The sequence below is a fragment of the Lactuca virosa genome, chromosome 5 (genome assembly GCF_052849685.1).
Source record: "Lactuca virosa cultivar CGN04683 chromosome 5, Lactuca_virosa_CGN04683_v6, whole genome shotgun sequence".
NCBI classification, from domain to species: domain Eukaryota; kingdom Viridiplantae; phylum Streptophyta; class Magnoliopsida; order Asterales; family Asteraceae; genus Lactuca; species Lactuca virosa.
Window position 1 is genome coordinate 207,540,873 of NC_136430.1, and position 17,054 is coordinate 207,557,926.

Genomic DNA, 17,054 nt, shown 5'->3' on the forward strand with positions numbered 1-17,054 from the left:
TCTTGGACATCCAGTTTTGGAGCATTTTCTTTGGAGTTTTGAAGACTTTTCAAGGCCAAGAACACCTCAAGAACATCATCTTTTCCTCTCTTGATTCTTGTTAAATGTTTGGTACAATCTTTTCTAAATTTGTTCTCTTGTGTTTAGCCATTTTAGGCTAAACCAAATTTGGTTAACTTTGGTGAAATCCTTTGACTAGTTGTTGAATGTTGAAGACTCCATGAACTTGTTCTTGAATCTTTATGAGAATGTTTTGTGTTTTAACAGCTTATCACTACTTGTATGTTTTTATTCATGAGCTTAAATATGTTTGTGGTGATTAGTTGGCTAATTTCTTGATTAAGTAAATGATCCTCAAATTAGCAAGCAACAAATGATTTTTGTGTTGTTTTTGCTTCACACAATCATAAAAACATTTTCTCCAACATGGTAGTGAAAGCATTTGACTCCTCTTGGATTTGGTGACTTTTTGGTTCTTAATGCTAGTTGACTTTCACTAATTACATGCTTAATGGAAATTGTTACTTTAACTAAGGAAATTGTTATGAGCTTCTCTAACCATTTTAACAACTAAGAAAAGTCTAGGTAATCTCAAGCTTCTTGGATTACTATAGCCAAATTGAGGATTTAAAACAAGCATTGCACCATTAGATTCTAATGATATGCTCATCAAAAGTCAAAGTGAGGAAACGTTAAGTCAACCATCCTTCCCTTATTGATTTTACATCAAACTATTGTTTTTGTTGAAATTGTCTATTTAAATCTTAGTTTAATTCTAGTTTATTTCAAGTATTTCAACATACCAAACTCCCCCTATTTTTATTTTATTGTCATTTCACAAGTATTACAAAGAGATTTTCATAGAGTTATAAAATTGAACCAATCTCCGTGGATACGATCCATTTACCACTATACACTATTTTAGTGTGTAATATTTAGCGTAATTAATTTTGTTGGCCTCGACAACCACCATATTACAAATACGATGTTCAAATTATCTTTGTCCTTGTACCCTAAAATACTTCCGCTAGTTGTTTTCTATAACGCATAGCCCATGGACCGGTGGTTTTACCCTCTATATAAATCGATTTCCTTGTGATCAATGCCTCCAGGAACCAACACAAAAACACCCCAAAATCCCCTCAACTGTCAATCTGTTGTGGTATGTGTGGGGCCTTTTCAAGGGTCACCTTGAAGCTCTCAAGTGGGATTGAATCAATTGGATCGGCACCCCATTAGTTGACTCCCACTAACAGTTTGTGGATGCCTGCTCTTAGACCAAAAACCAATCCTTATTTTCCAAACAGTAGCCACCCTTCCAATGGCTATTGTATATAGTCATTTGGAATGTCTTCAAATACAAAGCACCAAAAAACCAATGAGATTGTGGTAAGTTGATTGAGATGTAAAGCTACAAAAAAAGATATAAATAACAAATTAGTATGTAAATACTCAAGTAATGTAATCCAAACAAAATTATAATGTATCACACTCTACATAAGCTAGGTAAACGGATCAGCTAGCCATGTCACTCCAGTCATATGCATCAGTGTTGAAAGCTGACAGCACAACCGTCCACCAAGCATCATCCTCTCTACACTCTAGCAGCAATGAGATCCACATCATGATGTGCTGCCAATAATTTTTTTTGTAGTAAAGTAAGTACTGTTATTAGAAGTGTATTATGTAATAAGAAAATAATTATATTACTTACATCACATGACAACCATCCTCCATGACTATCTGCATATAAGCGTGTCCGAAACTCAAGCATAGCAAAACCGGTCAAATGATTGTAACCAAACAAAAGTGATCCATCCTGTTATTTATAAACAGTGTGTATGGTAGGATCTAAGAGATTTCCCAACGGTGCCGGTTGTTGTCGTGTAACACATTTCCTGTTTATTTATATCTATGGAGACTTATACCATATGTACATAACTTTTTGGTGTTTAGAACGCCTACGAGGTGATGGCGATGATGTTTGGTATTCATCTCATGGAATCTATTACATTCGACGGGTGAATAACCGTAGACGGATGCTCAGGGCCGACATTCAGCAGCTTTTTGGGGCTGCTTAAGATATAATCATGCTCCCATAACTCATTGTCATTGTAGTATCCATGTACGGTTCAATAATGTATACTTATAAACGATGCAAAAACATAACTACCATAAACGATGAAATAATTAAAAATGTACCTCCATCCCATTCGAGGTACCAACATCATCTCCGGGAGTCTTATTGATAAGTTTCAGAACCATGGCTAAAATAGCCTCATGCTCTTCTAAACGCTCCTCCTGATATCGAAACTGCTAGCAACATTCATGGACCTCATTTTTCAATTGACCGACCTCGTTATGCAAGTCACTAATAATTTGGTCCTTCTCGATTGATGGGTCAATGGCCAGCGGTGGTGGTGGCAGGTGAGATGGATCATCTATTCGTGCCTTTTTTTCTTGTTGCTCATGGGTAGGGGAGTTTTTGGGTGATGGTGTTATGGAAGGTGCACTGTGAACTTCAGGGTCGGGAAAATCAGGGCAATCAATCCACGTCGAGCTAATAATCTACCATTCAGCACGCATCTCATCTTCTGTCGGCGCCAACTTCGGTATAAGTCTATTACCATGCTAACAAAACTAAAAAATTATAAATAAACACATATTATAAAATAAATAAATATTTAAATAATAAAGTAACCATACATCGTCTATTTGTAAAAGCTGGTTGCAGTGAGTCTTTTGTAACGCCCTCAGTTTTGACCATGCAGCAGCTTGAGGGATCACGTTCTGTTGTCGGGTACCAAATAAACTGCTCACCTGAAGAGTTGCTTCTTTTTTTGTCTAACTCACTTCCTTTTTTGTTTTTCAGTTTCGGGAATATCCCCATTCATAGGTCCGAGATCTACATCTATGAATTGAAAGGTCCGAATGATCCACAGTTTTTAGAATCAATAGGTCTTCAAATCGTTCATTTCAAAAAATTGAAACCCTTCTTATTGGATGATCATGAGACTTGCCAAAAATCTAAGAGACTCAAGAATCTATATCTGAATGTTAGCAAACAAATAAATAAAAAAATAGTTAGAATGTTATCAAATAAAAATAAATAATAAATTTTTCATTATATACTTACCTTAAAAGCGTATAAAAACCCTATTGGGTGTAGGTCAATTTTTGAGGTTCCTTCTCTTTCGGTTCTTCTGGATGTATAAGCTTCTCAACCTTATTAAATACAGTATGTAGATTTTTGTACAATTGATCACAAATTATCCTCCCCTATAGATATATGCCACATAAAAAATTAGTTAACAATTTAATTTCTAAAAAATATTAGTAATGATAGGTAATTTAATTAATCAGTAATTATAAAATAGATGACATTATCTTTGTTGAATTCGTCAAGGTTGGATAACAAAGAGAAATACTCTTCTGTAACAGGCTGTTTAGCCAACTGCCCATTGAAACCCTTCTCTAACGGGTAGCGAAGACATATACGGACTACATCCTCGTCCGATATCTCATTAAGTGAATTTTTAAACACCTTTGTAACATGGTCTAATTTGACCAAGAGATTCGTCGGGACCATATGAAAGGCACGGGAACGGAAGGAGGTGTTGGATGCAGAAACAGGAAAATAGTTACCAAACCAGAAGCCGGTGATGAGACAAAATTCTTTCTTCCCGAAAGACAACTCGTAACCCCCAATCACAAAAATCATTTCCTCTACTTGGCTTCGGGGGTCGGTGACAACTTCGTGGGAAATGACGTAATGTAGAAGCAAATGATCCCCATCTACATTAGAAATGTCTAACCACTTCTATAAACATGTATTCCGGAACATAATCTCGCATTCGGGTCTGTTTCTGAATGCCGCAAGGATTTCCCCGCCGATTTTGGGTTTACACGAGAGTGTAATAGATGCATCAACAATCATGTCGTGCTGCACAAATAAAAATGGTGTTAGCACTTCATTCTAAAATGGAAATGACCAATATTTCGGACTAGTTCTGGACCAGTTCCAGATCTGTTCTTCATGTTCCGGACGCATTCATCGTGTTCCAGAATGGTTCTTCGCGTGCCGGAGACTTCCAGAATGACATTTTAAGATCCGGAACACGACATTTCGATGTAAATGAACAATAAATAAACATCTAAAATAATTTTCAATTGGTCCTACAACAATGGCATCTTTAATTTAATCTCCGAAACGTTTTCAGTTCATTCCGGAAGTGGTTTACTACATTCGAAATGGTAAGTAACAGTAGAAACGAATAACATACCCGTAAAATAACGGGTTCGTAGTGCTCGTCTTCCATGTCGGAGATGGAAGTTGTGTGTCAGAATCGAGTCGGAACATCGGAATCGGAATGCGCCTTTCCGGAATGAAGTTGCCGCCTCAAAATATATTCCGGATTTTGAAATTCAAAATCCCGATCCAGAAGATATACGATTCCTCCAGAATAGGCATTTCAGATCCAATGTAATGGGCCGGGCCACCCAAAAAATAATCTGAAATTCGTTCCGGAACGACCCATTCCGGAATATGTGGTTATTTTGCTAAAAAAAAGGTTATATTTTAGAAAGGGTAAATTACACGAATGGTCCCTATGGTTTGGGGTGATTTGCATGTTTGGTCCCTAATTGTCTTTTTTAACTCGGACTATCCCTAATTTATGTTTTTGTTACGCGTTTGGTCCTTATCATTCTTAAAACGACTGTATTGCCCTTGTATATTTATTTTTAATTAATTTAATATTTATTTATTTAAAAAATTGGTATATAACCAAGTGGGGCCACTGTAACACCATGGTTTCCATGTATTTGCACTTTTAACCTTGTTGTGTGAATTTTTGGCCCTTTGGTCCAAATGCCAGGTGTTTGGCATAGGACGCTCGGCGTTCAAACGCTAGGTGTTCTATGATGGATGCAGGCGTTCGCACGCAGAGACCAAACCCTAATTTTTAGGGTTTGCATCCTATATGAAGAACATTATAGCCTTAAGATCCTTCACCACTCCAACCTCCATCCTTATTTGGAAAACCCTACGTGTGTATGAGAGTATGAAGCCTTATGCATCTTTTTGGTATCATTTTAGTGTTCTTGATAGAGAAGGAATTCATTAGAGTGTTGGTGTTGCTCTCAAGCTTGTGGATTTTGATTCTTGGCATCTTGGAGCATCATTTTTTGGTATAAAGTTCTAAACTTGATCATCATATCTCTAGATCTTATTTATGTTATAAGTTTATGCTTATTAGCTCCTTTTCTTGGTCTTTTAGGGTAGGAGCTACCTTAGACCAAAGGATTTGTCTTTTTGGACGTTTTAGTGTAGATTAGGCAATAAAAATGTGATCTTGGACTGTCCTTTCACTCCATGCAAGTTTTGAAGTGTCTTAATGGGTTAAGGAGTTTTAGTTTTAGCATTTAGGCTCATTGTAACCATGCATGGCCATAAAATTTTCAACTTTATGACTTTAGACGTTCTATTAGCTATGGATCTAAAGTTTGGACTTGATTTCTTAAGCCATTAATTCATTGGTTGGAAGTTGGTGAACAACGAGCAAACGCCAGGCGTTTACATGTGAACACTCGGTGTTCGAACACCAGGCGTTTGCATGTGAACGCTTGAAGTTTGGACGCCAGGCGTCGTAGGGAGGTACGTCAAGCATTCTGTGCAGAAACGCAATGGGTTGACTTTGGGCCTTGGGCCATTAGGGGTTTTGGGCTTTGGCCTAGCATGTTGGGATTCCTTGGATTTTTGGCCCATGAAGGGTTCGGGCCCAATTTGGAAGATTGGGCCACATATATATCGGGCTTTAGGATTTAGGGGAGTTGGGCCTTGGTTTTGGGCCAAGTTAGATAAAGGGTAAATTGGTCTTTTACCCTAGCTTAGACTCTTAGATATGGGTTGGAATCCAATTATTAATTTGATGTGTTTATGATAACAGCACGGGGATTTGTCGGACTAACAGACAAAGATTTATCTGGGTGATTCAATATTTAGAGGTGAGTTTCCTCACTGTGTTTAGCGGGTCGAAGGCAGCAATGTCGGCCCATGGATAATTATGTTTGGTTGTTAGATGTATGTGTGACTCTTTCATGGTTTATGTGATGGTATGCTTACATGGCAAGGCCCGATGTCGGGAAGGGCCCGATAATTGTATTGTATGCTATTGTCTTTGTGATTATCGCATGTGTTCGTATGTTTATATGTGTACCGGGTGGGGCCCGATGCTAGGCAGGGCCTGATGACTGACAAATCTGTATACCGAGCGGGGCTCGATGCCTGGTAGGGCCCGATGACCGGCAGGGCCCATTATGTGTTTATTATGTATGGTATGTGGTATTTGGGAACTCTCTAAGCTTTGTGCTTACGGTTTACATTTTATATTTCAAGCACTTCTGGTTCGAAAGGGAAGAGCCCGACATGATTGCAGAGCACACACCACCTTATTCCGCATTTTATGATTAACTCTGATGTTTTATGATGTATTGATATACTTTGTTCCACTTTGGTTTTGTGATGATGTTTTGGATTTCTGTTTTATTAATTTAAAAATAAAAATTTTGGCCTAAATTTTTGGGACTTTCAAGTTCGTATCTGAGCCTTGGTTTGAGGGATTCAGACGTACTCTTGGGTATATCTTAATTCAAACTGAGGGTTTGATTATTTTTTTCAAAAAGGAAATGTTTTATAAAAAGAGTTTCTGATAAAAGAAAAGGGTGTGGTGCATGCAATTTACCGAGCTCAAGTAAGTTTTCCCAATATACCCATACATGATTTATGATATGCTTTGATTTTTGAATCTATGAATCGCATACTGTTATGGCTAAGGATCTGCTCAGGATTTGCATGATAGACTCTTAGGATAGATGCCTTTATATGCCTTCTGTATGAGCTTGTAGACTTGCATGCTAGTACTGATCCGTCAGTGATAGGATGGCCTGATTAGGTTATGCTTGGTTCCGATTACCCGATGCTCGAATGTTGCTTGCTTTATGCTTGTTTAGGAGTTCCCACTAACGTCAGCTAACTAGTAATAGAATATGTTAAGTTACATATTATTGAGATTATATAATTTCAGAAGATTGGGTTTTAATTCTATTGCGCAGCTCTTGTTTGAGTCCAGCCGTTATAGTGTGAGACCTCTCATTCGAAGAATTATCTGGTCTTAGTGATATGTAATTGTTTTCGTGATCTAGTTAGAGGTAGTTAGTGGGAGTTCCTTCTCTAGCTGATGGCAGAGAGTGGTGTGCTGGTTACCCTAGGAAAACCTAGGAAGAGATTTAGTACTGGGAGCCTTATCTTGATGAGGATTAATTGTTCGGATAAGGAGTAACTTGGAGAATTCAAGGAAATCCTTGAGGAAAGTACGAATAGATGTGGAAGTTAGTATGGGCCTGTACTACTAGAAGTATAGGATCCGTACTCGAGTCAAGAAGGGCTGCGATGAAGCCAGGAAGCTTGTAGCGTATGAGATTCCTCGATATATATATTTTGATACGTATTCTGATGCTTTATATGGTCTATTTTCAGTATGGTGACTCTTCGAGGCAGACCGGTTGGTAGTTCTGGTACTGTTGAGGGCTCAGGCTCAGGTTCTGGAGTTGGGCAGTTGGATGATCAGAGGCGAGAGTTCATTTCATCTGAGATTACGCGTTGCATTCTTTAGCAGACTCCTATGATCTTTGGTATGATCAAGGAGGGTATCATGGAGGTGTTGGAGGAGGGCTTGGGCTCTTTCCATTCTGAGATGGTGACCTTGATGGGGGTGCATTAATTGACCTTGAGGGAGTTCCGGGCATGCGGGGATTCGGATTACCATGCGGAGAAGGACCCGATAGCGAGCATGTGATGGTTAGCGGATGTCGCTAATGCTTTCCGCACCAACAGTTGCCCCGAGGAGGAAAAGGTCAGACTCGCTTCTGCCTTCTGAAGGATAGGGAACGAGATTGGTGGAAGGAGGTAGGACATGCCTTGGGAGGCGAGGCGATTGAGTCCATGATATGGGATGATTTTGTGACCAGGTTTAAGACTAAGTTTGCACCAGTGATTGAGGTGCAGCAGTTGGTGCGAGAGTTTTAGGATCTCCGCTAGACTACTGAGACGATGGCTGATATTACCGCAATGTTTTGGGAGAGAGCATTGTTGATTCCGCAGTATGTGGCGGACGGGGAGATGAAGAAGGCGAGGTACCATGAGATGCTAAAGAGTGATGTTCAACAGTTTGTGAGCTGATCCGGTTGCAAGACATTGGAGGATATGATAGCGAGAGCCAGAGAGGAAGAGAAAGTCGTATCAGGCTCAGGTTTTGGGGGGTCGGGCAAGAGGCCCAAGGTATTTGATTCTAGGTCGAGAGGCCAGCAGGGCCGGAGCCGTTATGGCAAGTGCGGCCAGATGCACACTGGGGCGTGCAGGGTGGGTGGTACTGCCTGCCTCAGGTGCGGTCGGACGAGTCATATTAGCAGGGATTGTACTGCTACCACTACCACCACCTCGGTATCTGATCTGATTTGATTTCATTACAATCAGAGGGGCCACAAGAAGGCCTATTGTCCGATTTTGACTGCAGCACGACAGGTGGCAGCACCTACTCTGGCGACTTTACATATCATTGATGGTTGCCTGGGCAATGCGGATGCGCCTGTGGTGAAGAGCAGGGTTTTTCAGTTAATGGCCGAGGAGGCTCACACGACACTAGATGTGGTGACGGGTTTTTATTTTCTCCTTATCGTTTTATTTATATTGAATTGCTTTCTTATATTCATGTGTTTTATTTTAGGATCATTCCTCGTGAACGGTATTTCTACATTGGTATTGTTTGATTCAAGGACTACCCGATCCTTTGTATCGCTTGTGCTTAGCAAAAGGTTGGATTGTTTGTTAGACATCGAGATTGCAGATGATCGATCGATTCGGGTAGTGAGGGTTGATCGGGGTTCTATTCTTCAAATGTTCAACAAGCAGTATCTGATTGATTTGGTTTCCATTCTTTTGTGCGGGAACAAGGTTATTGTGGGTATGGATTGGTTGAGACCCAATGAGGCGGTGATCGATTGTAAGCACCAGTTAGTGAGGATTTGAACCCCAAGTGGGGAAGAGTTAGTGGTTCAGTGAGAAAGAGCTCAGTGTGGGCCAATTTTATGTTCAGAAGCAAGGGCCAAATGTTATCCTCATTAGGGTTGTTCAGGATTCGTCACCTATGTTATGGACACCTGGGATAAGGGTAAGGAGACCGTGGATGATGTGTCGATTGTACGGGAGTATCCGGATGTGTTTCTGGAGGAATTGCCTAGGGTGCCTCCGGAGAGGCAAGTTGAGTTCAGGATTGATCTGGTTCCATGTGCGGCTCCGATAGCTAAGGCACCGTATCGGTTGGCTCCTCCTGAGATGCAGGAGCTGTCTACACAGCTGCAAGAGCAGTTAGACAAGGGATTCATTCAACCGAGCAGTTCTCCTTGGAGAGCACCGATCTTGTTTGTGAAGAAGAAGTATGGGTCTCATCGTATGTGCATTGACTACCGGGAGCTGAATAAGTTGACGGTGAAGAACCGTTATCAACTCCCGATGATTGATGATATGCTCGACCAGCTTCAGGGTGCGTATTGGTTCTCCAAGATTGATTTGCGTTCGGGTTATCATCAGATGAGGGTTAGAGAGGAGGATGTTCAGAAGATGGCCTTCCGGACTCTCTATGGCCATTATGAGTTTGTGGCGATGCATTTCGGGCTCACCAATGCTCCAGTCGCGTTCATGGACCTCATGAATCGTGTATGCAGGCCGATGCTGGATCGTTCTATGATTGTATTCATTGATGATATCCTGGTCGATTCTAAGACCCAGGAGCAGCACGAGGAGCACTTAAGGGAGGTGCTGGAGACCTTGAGAATGGAGAGACTTTTTGCAAAGTTCTCCAAGTGTGAATTTTGGTTGCACAAGGTGCAATTTTTAGGGCACCTTATCAACCAGAACGATATTCTGGTTGATCCGGCCAAGGTAGAGACCGTGATGAGATGTGAGGTTCTGAGGTCTCCATCTGAGATTCGAAGTTTCCTTGGTTTAACAGGTTACTATCAGAGATTCATCCAGGATTTCTCCAAGATAGTTATTGTAATGCGCGCGTTACTAGCTAAGAATTATTATGATGATGTAATACTTAGGGTCAACAATTGTAACCTATTTTATATAATGAAAAAGACATATTTGAGTATTGTGTGATTTATGTACAATATACGTGCTTATATCGATACAATAAAATAGGAATAAAATACGCGTTTAAAATAAAATAATAAGTAGACCCAATATCTTTGAAGAAAGTTGAAGTAGCCGTAACAAGGATTCCGGGGATATAAGGAACACTGAAATCCGACTTATAATGAAGAAGTTATGACCTGACGAAGTTTTGCGATTAAACCGGCACAGCTCCGCGTATCGTAAAAAGTAAATTTTTGACAAAATACTTTTTAGCCTTAGCGACCTAAATGAAAGTCAGAGTAGACGATAAACCGAGAACGTGCATATATAAAACGTCCACAACTGATTTCGTTAGAAGAAGTTATGAATTTTATAAGATTTAGTGTAGTAGTACACAGCCCAGAAATCGAATTTTAGATCGATCGATTTTTAGCTGACAAAACCTAAACGAGAATTAGACACCTCATTAATAGGAGCTGAACGATATAAAGACAGTCGAAAACGGATGTCGGATGACAAAGTGATGAATTTTTAACGGACTTTAACTGTCTAATCCTGTTAAAATATAAATTTAAAAATAAAGTCAAAATTAGCCGACGGAGTCTAAACAAAAGTTGTAGATCACGTCGATACCTACGCGTGGATATAAAGAACATAAAAAAGGAGCTCATATGCGAACGTTACAGATTTTAGAAGATAATTAATTTTCGGATTAACTAGAAATCGACACGTGGCGAGATCTAGGCCACACCTTCTTCCCCACGGCTCGACACCTGATCGCGACAAATGGAATGACTATGCCCAACATAAAATGAGTATGCCTTGCATACCCTTTGTGTACGCACCGCGTGCACGGTTGCTGGTAGCCTATAAATAGAGCTCAAAAATCACTCTTTTCTTCACATAATTCTATCCAACTCTCTCCCAAACACCCCCAAAGCCTCTATGCCTTTCCCTAGCACCTTCTAGGTGTTAGTAGTGAAGCCCCAGAGCTCCGAAAAGCCCCAAGAAGAAGAGCTTTTGTCTTAGAAGTTATGCCCACGCAAAGTCCGGTTTCTCGCTAAACCACCTGTAAGTTGAGTTATGCTTACCGTACTTTAAGTATAACATATGTTTAAGTTCATTATCATTATAATGAACCTATAAACAAGATTTATCAGTGATTCCAAGTCGTTATACTGATTTATCTACTTTTGGGGATGGTGTCTAGACTGGATTTAGTGAGGTGTTCAAAGTGGGATTTCCAAACAGTATACTTCGTATACCAAACGGACCCTACCTCCAATATGATCCTACCTAGTTGTTCCTTAATTGAAAGATCTTGAAGTAGACTTTGAATTAATGATGAATCTAGATTAATATTTAGTCACAATAAATATTAGACTAAGACTTAGTGATAATGATACTAGGTTACGTCAAAGGAAAAGACAGTTGTTAGAAGCAAAGCGCTGCCCGAATTTCGAGTCATCACTTTTAACAAGTGAATGCATAGTTACTTTAATCTTACACATAGATATGAAGTATTTAATAAAAATTACATGCTATATGTACCTGTTATTTGTGTTCCTGATATCTATCTAGTGTTGGATTAGTGTCTAAGTCCATAACTATAATTGGTATGTACTTGACCCGAGAGTAGCATGGTCCATTTGGGTTGCATGGCACCGGAACAATCTGAAGGATGGATAATTGAGAAGAGGTTATTTATGATTTATTAATATATTATAAGTTCTAATATATTAATATGAAATCATATTATTTCATTAGTATTGATCAAGAATTAATTTGGAATTAATTTTGTGATCAAAAGAGACTAATTAAATATATGGGGATTGATTATGTAAATCGTTTATTCTTATAATGTGGGCTTATGAACCATAGTTCTTCATGTTAGGCTAAAACCATGTAGTGACCCATGGATACTCCATGGAGGTTTTGACCCATGGAGCATGAGGGATATGGAAAGTCATTAGGGTTTACATGGTGTAACCCTAGTTTGCCACACTATATAAGAACCCCTCTAGCACATGAAATTGGCACCAGTGGTTACCTAGACCTAAGAGAGTGGAAACACAAGAGGGCAAACCGATTTTATGAGTGCAAGTGACATCTTCTCAAGTTCCTCCATTTGTTGGTGGTGTTGTGTGATTCCATTTGAGGTGCAACACTTGGGGCACTACGTTCTTAAAGGTCCAAGGTTTCAACTACACTAAAAGGTATGTCATCTAACTTGTATTTCATGTTGTTTATACTCCATTGTATGCTAGTTAGGACGATGCTTTGGAATATTGATAGTTTTCATGTATAATAGAGAAAACATAGATCCAAAGCATCTAGGGTTGCATGTACACCATAGGAGTGTAGAATGCTCAAAACCCTTCAATGGTATCAGAGCCTAGGGTTGTTTTCAATTATACTTGATGCTACTTGCTTGAAAATGCTTTAAAAATCGATTTTATGTTGTTCTGGACAGTGGACTCGCCGAGTTCACTGGGGGACTAGCCGAGTCCCAGCACAATCCTAACCAACTCGTCGAGTTTGTTCTTGCACTCGACGAGTTGATGCTCCTGAGTGTAGATTTTCGAGTTTTTAAACTGTTTTTGGACTTATAAACTTGTTTTTGATGTGATAATGATCATGCTAATTGTGACAACCGTCAAAATTCGAGTCGGTTCTAGATTTGACTATACTTAGTTGCACATATAGGCACGACACATAATAGACTTAGTAACTAGAAGCTAAGTTATAACCTACTAGAAACTTGGAAACAAGTAGGACCGAATGATAGTGTACTTAGATTTCACATTGATATGTGAATTCTGCTACTACTTAACTGTAGTGACTATCCATATTTGGGTCACTCTTTGACTCGAACACCTTTTCATGAAACATATACACACATCATGCACTTGACCTAGTAGTAGAAATTAGGTCAAAGTCTCATAGAAACTTAAGTCAAAGTCAAAGACTAGGACTAGTATACTTGATTCCTCAATCTCGCTTGAATCTCGGAATCACTACATAGAATGTCAATAAACCGTTAAAAGTGAATTACAAACATTATTTTTTTTAACAAGAAAATAGTTTGAAACTCTATTATAATTTGAAATCTCAGATAATTCAATTTATTTTGATATCCAAATATTTATTAAATCTCAAGACCCTAAAAACTCAAATTTATAAACTTTAACACCTAAAAATCCATAAAATTTGGTATGGACTATATAATATCAATTTAAAATAACTCAATTTAGTAAAATATAACCAAGGAGAAATAAAATTTAAGTCATTAGCATTTAACCTTATTTTTAAGCCAAAAATCAAGGTTTTGTGAAGGAAAATTAGGATAAGGCACATATTTTTATAAAAACTTGATATTTTTATAAAATAAAGTTATATTTTATAAAATTTAAAAGAGGGAGACCCTCTCTCCATTCAAAAGTCGGATTCCTCTCTCTCTCCTCTCTCTCCTCTTCCCAGAACACTCAATCAATTCCCCTCCACACTCCATTTCTCCATACTTCACTTTCTCTCTCACACTCCCTCACTTTATTTTCTCTCTATTCTCTCTTCCTCTCTCTAGGAACCACGAAAATTTCCAGAAAACAAGTCCAAGAACACACCTCAAACACAAAATCTTCATCATCTAGTGGTGTTCATTAAGGTAGAACACGATTTCCTTTCATTTTCCTTCAAGCTTTTAACGTTTTTCTTGCATTTCCTTCTTCTTCTACACCTTTCTCTTAGAAAATTTGTATGAATATTCATTCACTTCCGTTTTGATGATGATGGTGGTAGGATTTCATCCAAAAACAACATGCATGTTGTAGATGGTGAAGTCTCATGACCTAAACGTAAGTCAAGATCATGAATATGCACTTTTCTACAAGTTTTGGTGGAAAATCACCACATGCACTCTAAGTTTTCTTTCAAAAACGATTTTTGAACATTTCAAACACATGATTGGTCTTCAAAGCAACATTCATGTAATGATCTTCAAGCTTAGAGGCTTGATCATCAAAGTTTGTTGTTAAAAGCTTTCAAATATGTTCATGAAGGATTTATTTCCAAATAAATATCTAAAACTCCTTTTCTGACCAAATCCGATTTTTCCCAGATTTCTACCAACAAAATGAGATGTTCTACAAGTTTCCAGAAAATAATTCATTTATCTTGAATTATTATAATTAATGCAAAAAATAGGGCATTAAATCATATAAAATACTTTCTAAGGTCTATAAATCCTAGGTAAATTCGTGGATGACCCCTATGCTAAATAATAACTTCTCATTAAGTTTCATCGATTTTGGTTACTATTTAGTGTGGTTTTGAATTTTCTTTTTGTTTAGTCCCAATAAATCATAAAACCACCTTAGAAAATGTGAAAATGATATATAACAGTTTTCGCACTTGCTACCAGATGTATAAGACTCAGAAAAATATTTTCAGAATTTTTCATAATGCATTCCTATTTTTCTCCGATTTTTGTATTTATAATGGCCTAAAAATAGAAAACATAGTTCTGCTCATCCAAAATTCATGAAAATTACCAGAACACCTTGTAGTACATTTGGATACTACATACAAATTTTGATGATTTTTCTATTCTGTATACTATTTTTCTCCTATTTTCTAAGATTAAATACACTTAAATACAAAAAATCGGATTCCAGTAGATAAAAACCACCTTTGAGATTTTTCCCAGATTATTTACACTGTAAAGGAACTTTACAAAAATTTTGGTAATTTACTTTAACTGTTTAATAATTATTCTCCAATTAATGATTATTTAAGAGGATAAAACAAAGAAAAATAGAAAGACTAATTGAAAAATATCTTTTATATTTTTCACAGCTTCTACATGTATAATAACAATGTTACAAAAATTTTGGGCAATTTTGGAAACTGTTTTCTATTTATTTCAATTTTTATTCGAATAAATGCTCAAAAATCATAAATTTGGGTTAAATAGTTTGGAAATCCATTTTTATATTTTTTCCAGCTTAAGTATGTTTAATAATAGCATTACAAAAAGTTTGGGGTATTTTCTTAACTGATTGCTATTTTTCATGAATTTTTATCTATTTAGAGAATTAAATATTAGAAAAATGGTTATACATATCTATAATCCATGAAAATTTATCTGGGAGTCTTTTAATACTATTGGAACCAAAATCTGAAGTTTTGTAATTTTTACTAACCTTTTAGTATTTATCCATGATTTTATGGTTATTCAAGAAACTAAAATGGTGAAAAATAGTTAGACAAATCAAAAAAATTCAAGAAAATTTAACTTAAGGTCTTTGACTTCAATTAAAACTGAAATGCAAAGTTTGGGAAATTTTAGAACTAAATTGATTTAGTTTTTGAATATTTAACCATTGGAACGCCTCTTAAAATGTTAAATATTAGCATTTCAATAATGAGAATTTTCCACTTAAATTGTTATATAACAATTGATTCATTGAAATTTAATTTTCATAGAAAAATGTTTGTAACTTATCAATATTAAATTTTGACACATTATTGGCATAATTCTATTGTAGTAGTAAGTATACTAGTATTAGATTTCAATTAGAGACTCATTAGTGTGTAACATCGTTGTAGGAAAACGATAGTGGTACGAGTGGAGCGTAGATCAAGGCATCATTTGCATCATCTCAATGCATAGTGAGTATTCACGACTTCCCCTATTTTCGGTTTTTAAATGTTTTGGGGTGGAAAAACATGTCCGAAAAACTATTATTTGTTCGTTGTATTTAAATTGATTTGTATCAAACTTGATTGCTATATTTTGCTATATTTCTCTATGTATGTCTATGCAACACGGAACATGAGAAATTATCGTCTTAAGTCCCTTCCCTTACACTTTACTCCAACCATTAACTCTTTGAGCCAATGGTCATTGTGGATAGCGCTATTAGGAATTAACAACTCCTCACTCGCCCAATTGCTGGAGTGCATGATACCATATTAATCTATGGAACGATAAGCATAGATCTTGATAGGGCATCAGTCATAGGCTTGGTTGGGAACTCATTGTTTGCTCATACACATACAAACTTGTTACTTATTATAGCAACACACTTGTTTATTAATTATAGCAATGAACATTGTTTCTCATTATAGCAACGAACTTTGTTTCACATTACAACAACAAACTTTTATTACTAGAAAGTTATATACTTGTCTTAGCAATGAAATTGTTTGCTCCTTGTAACAACGAATATTATTTCGATTCTTGAAAACTCATTTTAGCAATATACTTTTATTTATGGAAACTTTTATCAAAACTTGATTTCGATTCATGAAACCAATATTATTATTTTAATCTGTGAGTACTCACCAACTATTTTTATAGTTGACGCTCGTTTTACATGCTTTTTCAGGAATCATCAAGTAAGTGGCACTTAGGGACACATCACTTTTAGGAGCATTCGCATGTGTTGTATTTCAATTTACATTGTAATTCTTTTAAAAGTTGTTCAATTCTATTGTAAATTTGTAATGATTTTTAATACTATGGTTGGTGTTGTCTTTTAACTTTTGCTATGAAACCCTTTGTACTGCCACGCCTCGTGTTTCCGCTTTAGCGGGGTGTGAAAGAAAATGGTATCAGAGCCGAAGGTTATAGAGAATACCGGTTTTCCTTTGGAAAACCACAACTATAGCAAAAAAATTTCTAAACGTTTTTAAAATATAGAACATACTACTGGTATAACTAATTCGAGTACGCATTATTGGACTTTAATTAAGTATAGCCTGGCCAACTATGCTTAATTAAGGAAAGTTAATGTGAGGCTGGAAACGATTATAGTAGAATTATGTTCAAAACAATTTTCAACATAAACTTTTGAAA